At 41.3% G+C, this 17587-nt stretch overlaps 1 protein-coding gene across 7 annotated transcripts in view; it reads left to right on the top strand.

Moving 5' to 3' along the window:
* RAD54L2 (RAD54 like 2) overlaps positions 1–17587 on the top strand; it is a 124453-nt gene that overhangs the window by 28238 nt on the left and 78628 nt on the right. Inside the window, exon 3 of one of the 7 annotated variants that reach the window (XM_057705519.1) lies at positions 3523–3639. The exons of the other annotated variants lie outside the window; for them this stretch is intronic. The gene's annotated coding sequence lies outside the window, so the exon portion shown is untranslated. The remainder of the gene's footprint in view (positions 1–3522; positions 3640–17587) is intronic. 7 annotated transcript variants of the gene reach the window in all.

Below are 17587 nucleotides of genomic sequence, written 5' to 3'. Positions count from 1 at the left end.
AGTTGTGGCATGTGGGATCTAGTTCCCTGACCAGGGATCAAACCTGGACCATCTATCTGCATTGGGAGCACAGAGTCTTAACCGCTGGACCACCAGGGAAGTCCCAAAATTCAGGCATTTTTAAATAAGCCAATAATCCCATGTCTCAGTGTTAAGCACTATCATGAATTTGGTTTATATTTATCCACACTTTTTCCTGCTGTGTATGCTGACATGGTTGTATTTGTGCTTCTGTGTGTGTGTGAGATAAAGTAATTCCTTTTTACAGAAATGGAATCACAATATATCAGCTTTTCTATAATTTGGTTTTTTTCATTTAATGCCTTTATCTTGGGCATTTTCCCATGTTTTGGACACATATCTATTTTGTCTTTTAATAGTTACATAGTTATATATTTGTATCAATTTTCCTAGTCCCCTGGTGATAGCCATTTGTTTCTTTTTCTTAGCAGTTACAGGCATCCTTGTAAATATATCTTCCTATACCTCTTTGTGTACATTGTATACATCTTTCTGTACTCTGTATACTTCTTTTTAAAAATTAATTAATTAAAAAAATTAATTAATTTATTGGCTCAGTTGGGTCTTTGCTGTGCACAGGCTTTCTCTAGTTGCGGCGAGCAGGGCCTACTCTTTGTTGTGGTGTGAGGGTTTCTCAATGCGTTGGCTCCTCTTGTTGCAGAGCATGGACTCTAGCCATGCGGGGTTCAGTAGTTGTGGCTCATGGGCTCTAGAGCATAGGCTCAGTAGTTGTGGTGCATGGGGCTTAGTTGCTCCGAGGCACGTGGAATCTTCCCGGACCAGGGCTCGAACCCATGTCCCCTGCATTGGCAGGTGGATTCTTAATCACTGCGCCACCAGGGAAGTCCCTGTACCTTGAATACTTAGGATAAATTCCTGCAAGTGGAGTTTCTGTGTCAAAAATTATGTGTATTTAAAATTTTACTAGATAGTATCATAACTTTTGAAAGACTATATTAATTTCTCTTTCTCCCTAACACTGAACATTATCAATAATTTTAATCTTTGACAATTGAAGCCTAGATAACTAACTTTTACTTACATCTCCTTATTGGGGAGGATTAGCATCTTTTCATGTTTTTGTTTCATATATAGATTGATTGATCAATTAATTAATTGATTACTCAGTTATCTTCTTTCTAGCATCCTCCTATCCTCCCTCCCTCCCCTTTTTGTTTTTACCTACATACAAGGTAAACCCATAGTAATTTGACCTCTCATGCTATCCTAGCCCTCTCCTTCCTATCGCTGCCTCTTTTATCTAAAATGCAGTTTTACTGCCATTTCCTCGCTACTTGCTTTATCTCTATCTCTTAATCCTTTGAGGTCTGGCTTCTGGTCCTGTTTTTCTCCTGGATACTATCTCTGAGTGAATGCCTTGTTGCCCGGACAAAGATTTTTTTTCTTGATGTTTGTTCTCCCTTGTTTTCACTAATTCCCCATTCCCCACCATCTTTGCAGGGAGGGAAGCTGCATATGAGTGGACTTTTAATTTTTTTATATTTTATTTTATTTTTATTTTATTTTATTTTTTGGCTGCATTGGATATTTGTTGCTGTACATAGGCTTTCTCTAGTTGTGGTGAGCAGGGGCTACTCTGTTGCAGTGCGCTGGCTTCTCATTGTGATGGCTTCTCTTGTTGTGGAGCATGGGCTCTAGGTACACGGGCTTCAGTAGTTGTGGTGCACGGGCTAAGTAGTTGTGGTACACGGGCTTAGTTGCTCCTTGGCAAGGCGTAGTTGCTCCGTGGCATGTGGGATCTTCCCCAACCAGGGATCGAACCCGTGTTCCCTGCATTGGCAGGCAGATTCTTAACCACTGTGCCACCATGGAAGTCCCTGGACTTTTTATTATGGAAAATTTCAAACATATACGAAAGCAGAGAGTATAGTATAATGAACCCCATGTACCCATCACTCAATTTCAATAATGACAAATATTTCCCCAATGTTTTCTTTCAATTGTCCTTCCCACTTTTTTGCTGCTGTTGGCATATTTCAAAGTTGTCTCAGACTTTGTCACTGTGTGTGTGTCTAATAAGAACATTTCACTTCTTAAACATCATTACCTTGCCATTTTCTACCCTAATAAAAATGAGCAATGTTTCCTTAATAGTGAGGACTTGATATTTAATCCTGGCTCTGATACCTGCTGTTTAATTTGGGCAGTTTTTAAACTTGTTTTCTCATCTTGAAATGCAGTGAGGATAACGATGATAATGCTGCCTCATTGGGTGGTTGTGAGGTTATCTCATTTATTCCCACAGGAAGTGCTTAGCACCGTGATTTACTTATGTGGGGGCTCAAACGTTTTTTGCATTTACTCTGTCTTCATCTATCCATTCATTAAGCAGATATTTATGGAACATATATGTGTCAGCTGAAGAAGAGACAGTGACCTTAGCTTCTAAGATTCTGCACTATACTGATTCTCTGCCTCCTTCTCAGATGTTTAAAAATCCATTCCTTTTTCCTCCTGGATGTGGATGCAACCAGGTTTGTTGTTTTTCCTTTTCTATTCCCTCCGTAGTCTGGCCCTCAGAAATCTAGCTCTTTCAGTCCCACCACTTCAGGCTATCGAAGTGACTCAATTCTATAACCCTGGTTTCTTTACCAAGCAGCAAACCCACATTTCATCCTGACTTTTGGACATATCTTTCTGGTCATGGGAATGAGTGCAAAGTGCCCTGAACTGAGTTTGCCCACCAGGGCTGCACTCAGTCTTGCCACTAACTCCATGGGTTGGGCAGTTCAGTCTCCTTTCTTGATCTTGGTGTCCTCAATCAGAAGGCCTATCAGCAGACTTCCCTGGTGGCGCAGTGGTTAAGAATCCGCCTGCCAATGCAGGGGACATGGGTTTGAGCCCTGGTCTGGGAAGATCCCACATGCCTCGGAGCAACTAAGCCTGAGAGCCACAACTACCAAGCCCACGTGCCACGACTGCTGAAGCCCTCTCTCCTAGAGCCCATGCTCCACAACAAGAGAAGCCACTGCAATGAGAAGCCTACGCACTGCAGTGAAGAATAGCCCCCGATATTTGCAGCTACAGAAAGTCCGCTCACAGCAATGAAGACTCAACTCAGCCAATAAATAAAATAAATTAAAAAAAATTAAAAAAACAAACAAACCAACAAATCATATGTTTAAAAAAAAAAGTCTGTCAGCTTTGAGAAGGTGGTTTCAGAAATGTCCTGCTCAGCATACGTGGGACCACATGTGTCATTCTGCTCCCCAAACGGGTTTGTGGCTTTTCCCACTTGGCCTGTCTCAGGAAATCCAGGCTTCATCCTGTGGCTTTTCCCTCTCATTTGTTCTCAACTTAGGGCCAGTTATCTTGTGGCTAGTTCTTCAGTTAATCCTGATTCCTGGCTCTTCCCAGAACATACCTTTAGCACTTTTCAGCTTTGTATGTGTATTCACATTGTTTTCTTTGGCTGTGCTATTCATATTGTTTCTCCTGAACCTGTGTTCTGGCCAACTGAATTTCTGACCATCTTTCTAGACCAAGTTCAGGTGACAGCTTCATCCACGTTGGACGTGAATCCTCCCTCTTCTGACTCTCATGACTGGCAGTGCATCAGTGACATTTCACAGTATGCCTGGTACTTCAGCTATTTGTGTAAGTTTTTCTTGCCTTCCAGTGTAGTCTTCTTGAGTGTGAGTACCACATTTACACTGTGTATAATTTTTCATCCTGTACTGTCTAGCACAATTCTTTGTACTAATAGCTTTGCAATAAATACTGATTGAATAAGTGACTGACCTAAAGTAGACTTTGCTTCAAGTTAAGAACACTTAAGGAAATGTTTTTAAACCCAAGAGGGTGGGATTTCCCTGGTGGTTCAGTGGTTAAGAATCCGCCTGCCAATGCAGGAGACACAGGTTTGATCACTGGTCGGGGAAGATCTCACATGCTGCAGAGCAGCTAAGCCCGTGTGCCACAACTACTGAGCCTGCGCTCTAGAGCCCACGAGCCATGACTGCCAAGTCCACGTGTGCCACAACTACTGAAGCCTGTGAACCCTAGAGCTCATGTGACACAACTACTGAGCCCAGGCACCACAACTGCTGAAGCCCGTGTGCCTAGAGCTAGTGCTCCTCAACAAGAGAAGCCACCCCACTGAGTAGCCCACATTCCACAACGAAGAGTAGCCCTCGCTCACCACAACTAGGGAAAGCCCATGCACAGCAACAGAGACCCAGTGCAGCCAAAAAAAAAAAAAAAAAAAAACAACCAAAAACGACACAAGCAAACAAAACCCAAGAGGCTGAGCTTGTGAAATGGTACTAATTCAGGTACTAATTCCTTGATCTCAAAATTCAAACAATCCTCTGCTTTCCTTTCCTATCTCAGAGTTGGGAAGATTTTCCAACTCTTTGGGTAATACAGTTTAGTTTCTCCAAAGCATAGCTGGTTATACTACATACTGTTATCATTGGAGTAGCTAAAGGTAATCACCAGCATTATTTGAAAGCTAACTTATCATGTGCTAGGCAATGTGCTTGTACTTTTTTTTCACTTAATTAAAAAAAATCTTATATATGTACTGTTATTCTCATTTTGTAAATAAAGAAATCTAGGTTTAGAGGAATTAAATAACTTCTTTAGTACCCCTTAGATAGAAAGTTACAGTGCTGGGACTCTGACCCAGTCCATCTCATCCCAGAGCCTGTATTCTTAACTGGTGTGCTGCTTTCCTGTCCAAAGCATGTTTACTGCCAGTTGGCTTTTTTATGTTTATTTTCTAGCACTTATCAGATATCTTGCATGGATTTTTTCATTTCTCTCTGCCAAACTATCCCTCTGTTGTTCTTTCTGATTTTGGTGAAGGGTATGCCTGACTTCAAGCCTCAGATTCATATGTAATTTTCCCCTTTCCTTCCTGTGAGTTTTCCTTGGTAACACCTTATCCCTGCTCCATTCTTTCTGGTTTCTTTCCTCTTAATCCAGGCCCTCCAGATCTAGTCCTGGATTACGATGGCTGATTTTCCTTCCTTCATTCTTTCATTTTTATAGTCCTTCTGAAAGGGTTACTGTCACCCATCTCTCCAGTTAAAAATCCTAAAAGTCAGTTTTCAAATAGTGTCGTAAGCATCTGGGGAGCTTCCTTTCAAGCACATATAGTAAAGTCCTCACAGTAATACTATGAAGTTGATGCTGTTGTTTCCAGCTTAGAGATGAGAAAATAGAGGCTCAGAGACTGAGTCACACCCTCACAAGATCACTACTATTGGTGATCTATGTATTTTTAACAAGCTCCCCAGGTTCTGTTGTCCCGGCAGTTTTAAAAAACACCAGGTAGCCTTCAACCCCTTTTAGAATCCTCCTCCTAAATTCTTTCTCTGTGGTCCCCCTCCATCTAATGGATCCGAGATTTCTGTAGCATTTGGATCTTTATCATGCCCATCTTGCTGATGTCTTTCCTGATAGCATACTTCCTGGCTGGTTCTTTCCCTACCTCTCTGACTCACTGTGTAGACTCCTTTTCTCCATTTCCTCATGCTTTCTCCCATTCTTGACTACCCTTCCCCTACTTCATACACTTCCTGAGTATCTTCCGTATTTGAGGCTTCGGCTGTCTGAATGTGGCAGGAACACCCAAATCTGTAACTCTGACCCCAATACATTTTCCAGCTGTTTCTGGCATTTTACTATTAACACTATTACCTGCTTCATTGTTCAAGCTGGAAACCTGGGCCATGGATCAGAGCTTGGAGTCTGGAGTTAGAAGTCTGGGTTGAAATTGCATTCTCCCACTCTCTAGCTGGGTATATTTGGGTCAGGTCATTTAATCTCTCTAAAATTTAGATTCCTTATCTGTAAAATGGGGATAACATTACTTGCTTCATGGTATTATTGTGAAGGTTCAGTGAGAGAATGTAGAAAAAAACAATGATTTGGTCACTATCGATGGAGTCCTTCCTATGTACCAAGTACTGTGATGAATGCTGGGAGTTAGTGGTGAGCAAGGCTTCCCTCATGGGGCTCCAGTTGGCTATTGAAGTCTTACTGGTTATGCCTCCTTGATCTCTAATGTTTCATTTTTTTTCTCCTTTCTCCTTGCCACCACCATAGTTCAGGGTGTCATCACCTTTTGTCCAGACTGTTAGGACAGCTTCCTACCTAATATCCTTGCCTCCACATAGCTACCAGTGTTCTTATTTTTTAATTGTTTTTTATTTATTTATTGGCTGCTTTGGGTCTTCATTGCTGCATGCAGGCTCTCTCTAGTTGCAGCAAGCTGGGGCTACTCTTTTTTGTGCACGGGCTTCTCATTGTAGTGGCTTTTCTTACTGCTGAGCATAGGCTCTAGGCGCACGGGCTTCAGTAGTTGTGGCACACAGGCTCAGTAGTTGTGGCTCACGGGCTCTAGAGCACAGGCTCAGTGGTTGTAGTGCCAGGCTTAGTTGCTCTGTGTTATGTGGGGTCTTCCCGGACCAGGGATCGAACCTGTGTCCCCTGCATTGGCAGGTGGATTCTTAACTACTGCACCACCAGGGAAGTCCCACCAGTGTTCTTTTTGAATTGGGAATTCAGATGATGCCAGTTCTCTGCTTGAGATGCTTTAGTGGCCCCCACTGGGGACACATGGAGGATTGCATGGAAGTAGATATTGAGTCAACTTCTGAGCTCAGCAGAGAAGGGCTCAATGGCGTAATAGTTATGTCTGCCAGAGGTGCAGACAAGAAAGTGGTGCCAGGTGCCACGTATTTGCCAATCCTTGTATAGGACAAAGTTCAGACTTCTAAACAAGGTCCTCAGAACACTGCTGGATCGAGTTCTGGCCTCTCTACTTCTTACCTCTTGCAATTTCCCCGATTACTCCTCCAACCTCTAGTCCTGTGGACCTGTACTTCTGCATATGTCATTCCCTATCTCTGAATGACTTCATCAGTCTCTTCTTCTTCTTCTTTTTTAAAATAAATTTATTTATTTATTTATTGGCTGCGTTGGGTCTTCATTGCTGCGCACGGGCTTTCTCTAGTTGCAGCGAGCGGGGGCTACTCTTTGTTTGTGGTGCGCAGGCTTCTCATTGCAGTGGCTTCTTTTGTTGTGGAGCATGGGCTCTAGGTGCATGGGCTTCACTAGTTGTGGCACACAGGCTCAGTAGTTGTGGCACACGGGCTTAGTTGCTCCGTGGCATGTGGGATCTTCCCTGACCAGGGATTGAACCTGTGTCCCCTGTATTGGCAGGAGGATTCTTAACCACTACTCCACCAGGGAAGTCCCCATCAGTCTCTTCTTAAGGAAAGAAGAAATTGTCCTTTGACATTCATATCTGTTGCCTCCTCTGGGAAGTCTTCACCAACTTTTCCAGGCAAAATTATTTCCTACTCTGTCCTGTAGAACATTTTCCTTCCTTCCTTCCTTCCTTCCAAAATATAATTCACATACCATAAATTTCCACCATATTAAAGTGTTTAAGTGATTTTCAGTATATTCACAAGGTTATGCAACCGTCACCACTATATAATTCCAGAACATTTCTACAAAAAGAAACGTGTACTCATTAAGTAGTCACTCCCTATTTTCCTTTCCCTCTATCCCCTGGTAACCACTAATCTACTTTCTGTTTCAATGGTTTTGCCTATTCTAAGCATTTCAGATAAATGGGATCATACAGTATGTGGCCTTCCGTGACTGGCTTGTTTCACTTAGCATAGTGTTTTCAGAGTTTGCCCATGCTGTTGCATATGTTAGTAGTTCATTCCCTCTCATTGTTCGATAATATTCCACTCTGTGGATATGCTGCATTTTGTTTATCTAGTTATCAGTTGATGGAAGAACTTTAGTCATATGTTGTACTTATCAGATTGCTCATGGTATATATTTACATATCCGTATTAGTTGACTGGATGATTCCTGGAGGGCTCCAAACATCACTCTGTGACCAGGGTTCTCTCATCTCTGTATCTTCAGTACATACCAGTACTGGTCAATAGTAGATGCTTAGTCAGTATTTATTGATAAATTATTTTATCTCCCTTTCCAGAAAACCTGGCACTTTCTGCCTTTTCATCATTCCTCAGATCTAAGTCATGATTTCTGTGTGGAATGTCTTCTCCTCCCCTCCTCACTTGTCTAATTCTGCCTTGCTTCAGGGGTTGTGTCAAGGTCTGCCTTCTCCAGGAAGCCTTCCAACAGCAGCTGAACTTCAGCCTCTATTGCTTTCTTCTCTAAACTCTGTCAGGCACTTAATAAATGTAGTCTTACCTACATCTTTAAGTAAATTGACACTAAGCCCAGCAACACTAACATTCCCTTTTTTCAACAACACTAACATTCCCTTTTTCACTCCCAATACAAAGGTGTTTTAAGTATTTAATGGAATTATAGCTATCATTTTACCTTGCTTAAATTCAGTCATACACTTTGGTAAAGGAGGAAAAAGAGAGAGTAAGAAATAATGATTAATTGATTTAAATAAGTAAATTACTAAATATTTATTTATTTTTAATTTTTTTAAATTTGGCTGCACCAGGTCTTAGTTGCAGCACTCGAGATCTTCATTGCCACGTGTGGGATCTTTGTTGCAGTATGAAGGATCTTTAGTTGCAGCATGTGGAATCTAGTTCCCTGACCTGGGATTGAACCCAGGCCCCCTGCATTGGGAGCGTGGAGTCTTTACCACGGAGGGAAGTTCCCAGAACTAATGACTTAAATTGTAGGGTAATTTATGCTCACAATTTTACTCAGTTAAGTGAATACCCAAAGGCTGTGGATATAGTCAGTGTTGTTACAGTTAATGTGATTGACAAAACCTATAAATGTAAAGAATTCTTAACTGTTGGCAGAAATTGTTTAGGTGGTGTGGTGATGAGTTGGTAAGTATTCAACAGTGAGGGGATGGGGAGGAAGAACTGAGGGTCAGTGAAGAATTGCTGAACTGGTCCAAGCAGTAAAATTCACAAGAAGTTTAATTTCTCAATATCATACCCTTTTGTTTGGTATATACATCTACAGGAATACATACATAAAACTCTTCATTCTGTATTTTTGTGGACAAGAAAAGGCTTTTCATGGGTGACTTTAACTGTTGATCATCTTTTTCACATGCTGCTTTAGGCCCTCATGTGAACCCTGGCTAAGATGGGGTCCTTGTAGTAGATACCCAGTGAACTTTTTTTGGCATGTGAGAGCTTGCCCTGTTGGTCACTGGATGTTGCTATGGTTAGGAGCAACCACAGCCTGAAAAATATGGTGCTGCTCAGGATGGGAATGAAGACAAACAGTTGTTCACTGATGCTTTGACTTTGTAGAGATAGAGTACATGTATAAAGATACTGATTTTACAGTTATAAAGTCATATCTATTATTGTAAAACAAAAGAATAAAGAAGAAAATAATAACTTTTTTGGTAAAACTATCACCCAGAGATAAAAATGGTTAATCTTTTGGTGCATTTCCATCTTCTTTTTTTTTTCCCATGTATATATAAATACTTGCACATGTGTAATTCTATTTTTTAAATTGGGATCTAAATATTTATAAGTTTTTTGCACTTTTTTTTTTAATTGGTTGTACCAGGTCTTAGATGTGGCAGCCAGGCCCCTTAGTTGCGGCTTGTGGGCTTCTTAGTTGCAGCTCGCCACTTCCTTAGTTGTGGCAGGCAGGCTCCTTTGTTGCGGCTCACTGGCTTCTTAGTTGTAGCATGCTAACTCTTAGTTGTGGCATGCATGTGGGATCTAGTTCCCTGACCAAGGATCAAACCCAGGCTCCCTGCATTGGGAGCATGGAGTCTTAACCACAGCGCCACCAGGAAGGTCCTTGCACTTTAAAAAAATTTTTTTTGGGGGATATGTGTATAAAAACAGATGATTGAACTTGGTGTACCCCCCCAAAAATAATAAATAAATAAATAAAATTAAAAAAAAATTTTTTTAATATATATTTTTTTAATTAATTTATTGGCTGCATTGGGTCTTTGTTGCTGCATGTGGGCTTTCTCTAGTTGTGGCAAGCGGGGGCAATTCTTCATTGCTGTGTGTGGGCTTCTCTTGTGGAGTGCGGGCTCTAGGTGCACGGGCTTCAGTAGTTGTGGTGCACAGGCTCAGTAGTTGTGGCACATGGGCTTAGTTGCTCCGTGGCATGTGGGATCTTCCTGGACCAGGGATCAAACCCATGTCCCCTGCATTGATAGGTGGATTCTTAACCACTGCGCCACCAGGGAAGTCCCTAATTTTAAATATATACTTTTTAATAATTTATTTATTTATTTGGTTGCCCCGGGTCTTAGTTGTGACAGGCAGACTCCTTAGTTGCAGCTCGCCAGCTCCTTAGTTGTGGCATGCTAACTCTTAGTTGCGGCATGCATGTGGGATTCAGTTCTCTGACCAGGGATCGACCCTGGGCTCCCTGCATTGGGAGCATGGAGTCTTAACCACTGCGCCACCAGGGAAGTCCCCCTGTATGTTTTATATAACATTATATTGTAAAAATGGTCTTGAGGGCTTCCCTGGCTTCCCACGAGCCACAACTATTGAGCCCATGTGCCACAACTACTGAAGCCTGCAAGCCTAGAGCCAGTGGCTCTGCAACAAGAGAAGCCACCGCAATGAGAAGCCTGCGCACTGCAACGAAGAGTAGCCCCCGCTCTCCTCAACTAGAGAAAGCCCATGCACAGCAATGAACACCCAACACAGCCAATAAGTAAATAAATAAATAAATAAGTAAATAAATTTATTTAAAAAAAAATGGTCTTGAAAATCTTCCCTAAAATTTTCTCTACTGTATCTATTTATGTTCTCAGAAAGACTTTTCCTCTAATAGTTCAGAAGGCTCTTTGGCAGAGCCAACTGTTTTATATATTGATAGATTTTTTCATGAACCTCACCAGGTCTGTCTTGCAAGCTCTGGTTAGGGCAAATTAGAATTCACTGATTGACCCAATCGTTGCTCTCAGTGCAGATTCCTCTATCAGAGAATTGTGACCTGGTCTCATCTGTCAGCTGGCCCCTGTTAGACTTGCCCTTCGTCTACTGACTCTACAGCAGATACTTCAGAGTAAATATTTAAAAAAAAATTTTTTTTAGATGTTTAGAGGAAGGCTTGTAGTTTTTTTGTTTTTGTTTGTTTTGTTTTGTTTTGAATCAAAACCACATGCCATGGCAGCATCTTAAAGAACAATTCCATGTCATGGGCATTTTGACAAGTTTTTCTCCTTTGAAGATTCATTTCTCTTAATATTCCATAAGTGAAAGTAGCAAGTGATACCTTGTGATGTGTGCAATCAGTGCATTCCTTATATGAAATCAGATCTGTGAAGCAGTAGCAGCATCAATAAATTAGCCTGTTGAAGTGGAAACTGTTACTCTTTCACATTTAATGTGCTTGAATTTTTCTCCATTGATATTCTTCCTTCCCCAGGTTATATCTTTCCAGCTGCCTAACCTCTCATAAGGAATCTTGAATCAATGTGAATAGAGCATTTAGTTTGTACTGCTTACATAAATTTTATCTTTGGCATAACAGGGAGAATATCTCTTTTCCAGATACTTTTCATTTGGGAACTTTGGTGTCTTATACTTGGTAACTTTTGCCTCACCTGACTGCTTCAAAACTGGTACATTCTAGAGCCTTCCTTGTTCCCTTCTTGAGCTATGTATGGATTGGCCTTTTAGGGTGGGTTATTCTGGCTCTCTGCATGTCTTTACTTCCTACTGTTCCTACTGTATCCACTCATTGTTTGGAGACTTGATTTATCCAGTTTTGTCTGGAAGGAATGCCTGTTTTCTGGGCTTGGGGCCAATTTTTTACTTAACTTTTGGGTAAAACTACAGTCTCCCAGCTGCTGTTTCCAGAGATGAGCTCTCTGAAACCAGTTTTATTTGTTTAGAAACCAGATAGCACATATTATGGTGGAAGATGTTACACACATTTTGGAAATAAAAATAGGCTCTCCCTAAGTGAGACATCGGTTGCCTGTATGAGAACCAACACACTGATGTGCATTGTACTATCTCAGCTACCAGGGCTTCCAGGTGGGCTGGAGCTGTGGTAAGGCTATAGTGTTTTCATGAGAGACACTGTAAAATAAGCTTCACATCTACATAGGATTTGTTTGTGTTGTGTTAAGTTATTGAGTCTTATTATGTTGCTGGGTCATATGCCGCATGAACGCTTGCAGCACCTGAAGTGTAGGTGTCATTACCCCAAATGAGGAAAACGTAAATCATTGGCTCTGGTCAAATGACGCCATTAACTACGGCCTCTCTAACATCTAAGAGTCCCCACTCCATGATATACCTGCTGTCTCTTCAGCAGTGCTGATACTAAAAGCTAGGCTGTGTTGTAGCATCTGGTCTCCAGTCTGGGCTGGTGTCTGAGGAGGAGGTGACAGCAGCACCATAGGCCCTGGTTAGGGAAACCTGGAAGAGAAGTCTTATGTGTCTTTTACTCTTTCTCCAAGGCTTGAAGAACAGTACCCCACTAGCCCTGTTTATTTTACGTCCTAAATAGTTCTCAAATCTGGCATTTCCTCTGACTTTTTTACTGGCTATTCCTGTCTCCTCTTATTCCATCTTACACATTTCTTCCAGCAAATATTCCTTCCAGACCATGTTTTGAATACTTACTATGTGCCAAATACTGAGCTGTGTAACGTCACAGCACAATTTACATTTATATTCATTCACCACCTCATTCTCTTAATAATCCTTGAAGGTAAGGGGTACCTCCATTTTACAGGTGAGGAATCTGTGGCCCAGAGAGATTGACTTGCCCAAGGTCACAGTGAAAAATGAATCGGGATTTCAGTTTGAAACTGTATATGCCTATGCTTTTATTTTCTATAACATTGTATGTGCAGAGTGATCTTTATAAAAGACAGAGCTCATCATGTTACTTTGATCTTCTTTGTAGGATAATATCCAATCTCCTTAACATATTCAGGGTGCTCTTATCTTGGCCCAGTTGCTTTTCCAGGTTCATTTTCTACTCTTCCCCCATGCTTCCTACTTGATGCTCCAGTAATACAACCTTCTTGGATTTCTTTAATTTCACATTCTGCTCTTTCTTGTCTCTCAGTTATTGTTCATAGAGTTCCCTATCTTTGAATTCTTCCCTCCTCTATTCATCTCCAGTATCTTCTCCCCTTCATCCTCCTCCAACCCGCCCTACCATTACTTAACTCTGTCCAACTCTTTCTTCAAAACTCGCTTTGGGTCTCATTCCTCTTAATGCTTCATCTGACCTGACCTGTGTTTACTCTTTATCTTTGTGTCCCCAGTAGACAGTAGTTGTTTAATACGTTTTTGTTGAGCTGAGCAGAATTTTTGGACGTATCACTCTCTAGAAAGAGACATTCTAGAGACCACCAAAGCTTCTTCTTGGTGAGCTGTTTTGTCAATTTTAATAACTTAGAGTAGGTAAGGGTCAATTTCTGATATGAGGGATATAACCTATTATTAAAAAGATTTTTCTGATTTTGGCGTTTGGATGTATTAGAACTATCTTTGTGGAACCATCTTTTTCTCCCTTAAAGATATTTATGTATGTATGTATATATGTATTTAGGCTGCACCTGGTCTTAGTTGTGGCACGAAGGATCTTTGTTGCAGCATGTGGGAATCTTTTAGTTGCAGCATGCAGGATCATCTTTTTTAGTTGTGGCGTGCAGACTCCTTAGTTGCAGCACGCATGTGGGATCTAGTTCCCTGGCCAGATCGAACCCGGGCCCCCTGCATTGGGAGCACAGAGTCTTATCCACTGGGCCACCAGGGAAGTCCCCTTTCTCCCTTTTTAAATTGGACCTCTATTGCTGTTCACTATTCTTTGTTGCCTAGTACCCTACCTAGGAGGCTGAATCCTTAGGTAATGGATTTGGTTTCATATGGTGTATGTGCTTTCCAAGTATTGGTTCTCAGTCATCATCACTTCTGTTCTTTCTCTTGGAGCTTTATAGAACAGCCTGATTCAAGATCTCAGAGCCTCTTTATGTCGGGATACAGAGAATGTGCATTTTAGTAAAAACTTCTTGGTTTGTAAGTGATGGTTTTCACACATCACCGCTCCCCCACCTCTTGTGTTTATCAAAAATCACCAGAGTCAGCAGTTCGAAAATAGAATACCATAGCATTTGTTTCATCATTTTGCTGAGAAGAGTTTATTCCTTTTAAACCTTTTTTTTTCTCTAGTAGGGAGGTTTTTGGTTTTTTTTTTTTTTTAATTGGAATACAGTTGCTTTACAGTATTGTGTTAGCTTCTAGTGTACAACAGAGTAAGTCAGGATGCGTATACATATATCCCCTCTTTTTTGGATTTCCTTTGATTTAGGTCACCACAGAGCACTGGGTAGAGTTCCCTGTGCTATTCAGTATGTTCTCATTAGTTATCTATTTTATACATAGTATCAATAGTGTATATATCCTATTAAACTGTTTTCTGTGTGTAAGCATTCAGTAGTATCTTTAGTGAGTTTTAACTGATTGTTAAGTCTGCAGATAATGAAAGTATTGACTTTCCCTGACATTGGAAAAGGTCCAGGTGTGGGAGGATTAGTTACTTACTAGGTTGTAGGGTATCAGCTTGTCCTCTGCAGATCATGATCCCTTTTTCTTCACTGAAGTTCCTCTCACATAATTCTTTAAACATGCTATGGTTATTTTCAGATTTTCCTTAAAAATCAGTTACTTCCTGTTGTTTAGAGGCAGCTCAGAGGGAGACAACTTCTGGAAAGGAAAATTAAATAATTGATTCAGCTACTGATGGACTTTTCAGGGTTTGTCAGCTGGCTATAGCATCTTTATCCCAGTGTTAATGCGTTATATAGGTGCAAGCCTTCTGAAGTGTTTGAAACTGCTGCCAGGACCTGGTAAAAACTCAGGAAATCCATAGGTCAAGAGTATCTCCCCCAAAGCAGTGAAGCAATTTGTCTGTCTGCCTTACGCAGGAAAACAACAAATGCCCACTGTGGGCCACAATTAGCAGAATGCAATAGATTTGGGGTCCTCCTTTAGATGTAACTGAAGATGTGAGATTTGTTATCAAGAATGCCTAACCAAATATAGAGTGAGGAGGTACAGGGACTAGATCAGAAGTATGAGAGAGGCTCTTGGAGTCTGCCCTTTCCTTTAACCCTCTAAAAAAGAGGCTAATTAATATTATTAGGATTCAGTAAATCATATATGGCTTCTTGGGTAAACCAGAAGCCTGTTGAAGAAACTAGCCCAGATGTGATATCATAATGGGGGGAAAAGGATTAAAAGGGCACAGTCACAGCTTTGTGGGATGTTAACATGTAGTGTTAATAACATGTCATGCATGTTATTTGTGTGTTTATAATAGGATGCTGTTAAGAAACAAATGAGGATCATGTGTTTGATTCCTTTTTACAAATCCAAATGAGGGAAGCTTTATTTTTTCCCATTTTGTTGATGATAATGGAGATGTGGGACACCTGAAGGCAGTGTCTATAGAGATGAGAACAAAGAGGACTTTTCACTCCTTTACAGCACAGTCTAATTGCCAGTCTCAGATGCTTTGGGAAGCCTACATAAGTTGCCAGGATTGAACTTTATGAACATGTATAAAGATTGAGCCTCCTCAGGCTCAGATTCTTTTCTGTTGAGATTCAGACGTTTTGTCTATAGGGTTGCTTAACACCAGTGTCCTTGGGTCCCTCTTCTCTTGTTTTTAAGGAAAGGAGGCTTTGAGGCAACAGTACTATCAGTTTCCTGGACAGGTGACTGACCTTCCCCCAAAATTGTCCCCTTGTCCAGCACAGGCTACCGAGCAGAGGAGAGGGTGATGTCCCTCTGTTGTATCCATGCAAGGATATTCTCCCTTCCCAGTATAGGTAGATTTTTAGGAATCTGATTCTCTTGGCTCTTACTTTTGTATGATTAGTCCCTCCTCTGTTTGTACTTTTGAATTGTGAGCTCATCTTCACTAAGGCTTTATCTTGGTGGTCCAGGTCGAGGTATATCCAAGAGGTGTTTTACATTTACTTTTAGGCAACTAGGATGTATTGCTTGCTTGGGACCACTTTAGTTTTGGTTAATTTCTTGGACCACGTAGGTAAGTAGTATTTCAACCTCAAATTGGTTTGAGGGCAGACTTCTGGTTGCAGACTCCCATTGGATACCATTTTTCTCCCCCCTGGCCTAGATTGAAACAAGATTTTATGTTGTCTTCTGTGTCAGTGGTTAGATTTTTTTCTAGACCACTCTTTCGTGAGAGTATAACTTTTCAAAGTCCTGGCCTTATGTAGAGGTCACAGTCCCTTCTTTTTGCTTCTTTGAGCCCAGAGTATTATTTCTTTATCCCCCGTCCCCCATCTTATCCCCTACAAGATTGGCACCCTCCTCTTCCCCTAGGACTGCTATAGTGTCAGCTCTCAAGAGTATTTGTTTGTGTTTTTATTGTTTTTTTTTTTTTTACACAGCTTGCTGGTATTTCAACCATCATCTGACTGCTTTATTTGGTCTCTACACAGGCGACCATCAGGGTATAGGTTATCTCTACACAAATGACTATTTCTCCAGTGCTTTTTCTGGAGAGACAACAGAGGCAGCAAAGTCTCTGGCTCCTCGTAGAGGCAGGGCAGTACTTGGAGAACTGCTGCAACAAGCCTCTGGGATTTCTTCATCCTTCTTTGGCTTATTTTCATTCTTTTTTTATTTCACCGGCGGTAGAAGACTATAATCGTTGACTTCTTCCCTTTCTTATACTTTTGCGCACTCTGCTGAAGGGCCAATTTTACCTTCACGGCTATCTTCCGTATCTGGAAAACAAGGTGATACAGAAAGACATCGGTTTGGGGAGGGAGGATGGGAAGAAGAACTTTGAAAGAGTGGGTGTGGATTGAGGAGGGGTTTTGTGCCAGGCAAGGGCAGGGTAAATCTCGGGTGGGGGATGAAGAGGAGGTACATGAGTAGGGTGATCTGACCTTCTCACTTTCATCTTCCTCGCGTTCACAAGGTGCCTTCCTTTTCTTCCTCTCTTTGATGCTTGGCCTTGGTTGTTTCGAACCTAGGCTTTGTACCTCAGTATCTGAGCTAGGCTCCTGCGGTACCTTATTTATCTCTGCCATGTTGTAGCAACACTGGCCTATTCCAAGGAGCCCTGGCCTCTATATATACCCTCCTGGGACAATGAAGAGCCACACCCATCAGCTTTGATTGGTCAGCAAGGAACTCCTCCAGCCAATGATAGCCCTGGAGTGCCTTGACGTCACAAAGCACCACTCTTGAAAATCCATGTTGCTTTCTCAACATCCACTAAAGATCCGTCCCAAATTGACATTCCACTCTTCCTCATCTTCTCTGGTTCAGTTCTTGTGGTGTACATGTTAGGGAGAAGGTGTTCCCTCCAAACCATTCCACATGGCCACCCCCATTCAGTGTTTAATTCTGTTGTTTCCCAGATCTCATCACCTAGTATTTTGTGGTTTTTAAAAAAACTTTTTTATTTTTGAACAGTTTTAGGTTTATAAAATAATTGTGAAGATCATATTCACATACTCCACAACCAACTTCCCTTATTACCATTGTACATTAGTATGGTAAATTTGTTCGACTTAGTAAGCCAACACTGAAACAGTATTATTAACTAAAATCTGTACTTT

This window comes from Hippopotamus amphibius, chromosome 13, assembly GCF_030028045.1.
Source record: "Hippopotamus amphibius kiboko isolate mHipAmp2 chromosome 13, mHipAmp2.hap2, whole genome shotgun sequence".
NCBI classification, from domain to species: domain Eukaryota; kingdom Metazoa; phylum Chordata; class Mammalia; order Artiodactyla; family Hippopotamidae; genus Hippopotamus; species Hippopotamus amphibius.
The sequence above is the reverse complement of the archived record's forward strand: the minus strand, read 5'-3'. Positions and strand labels throughout refer to the sequence as shown.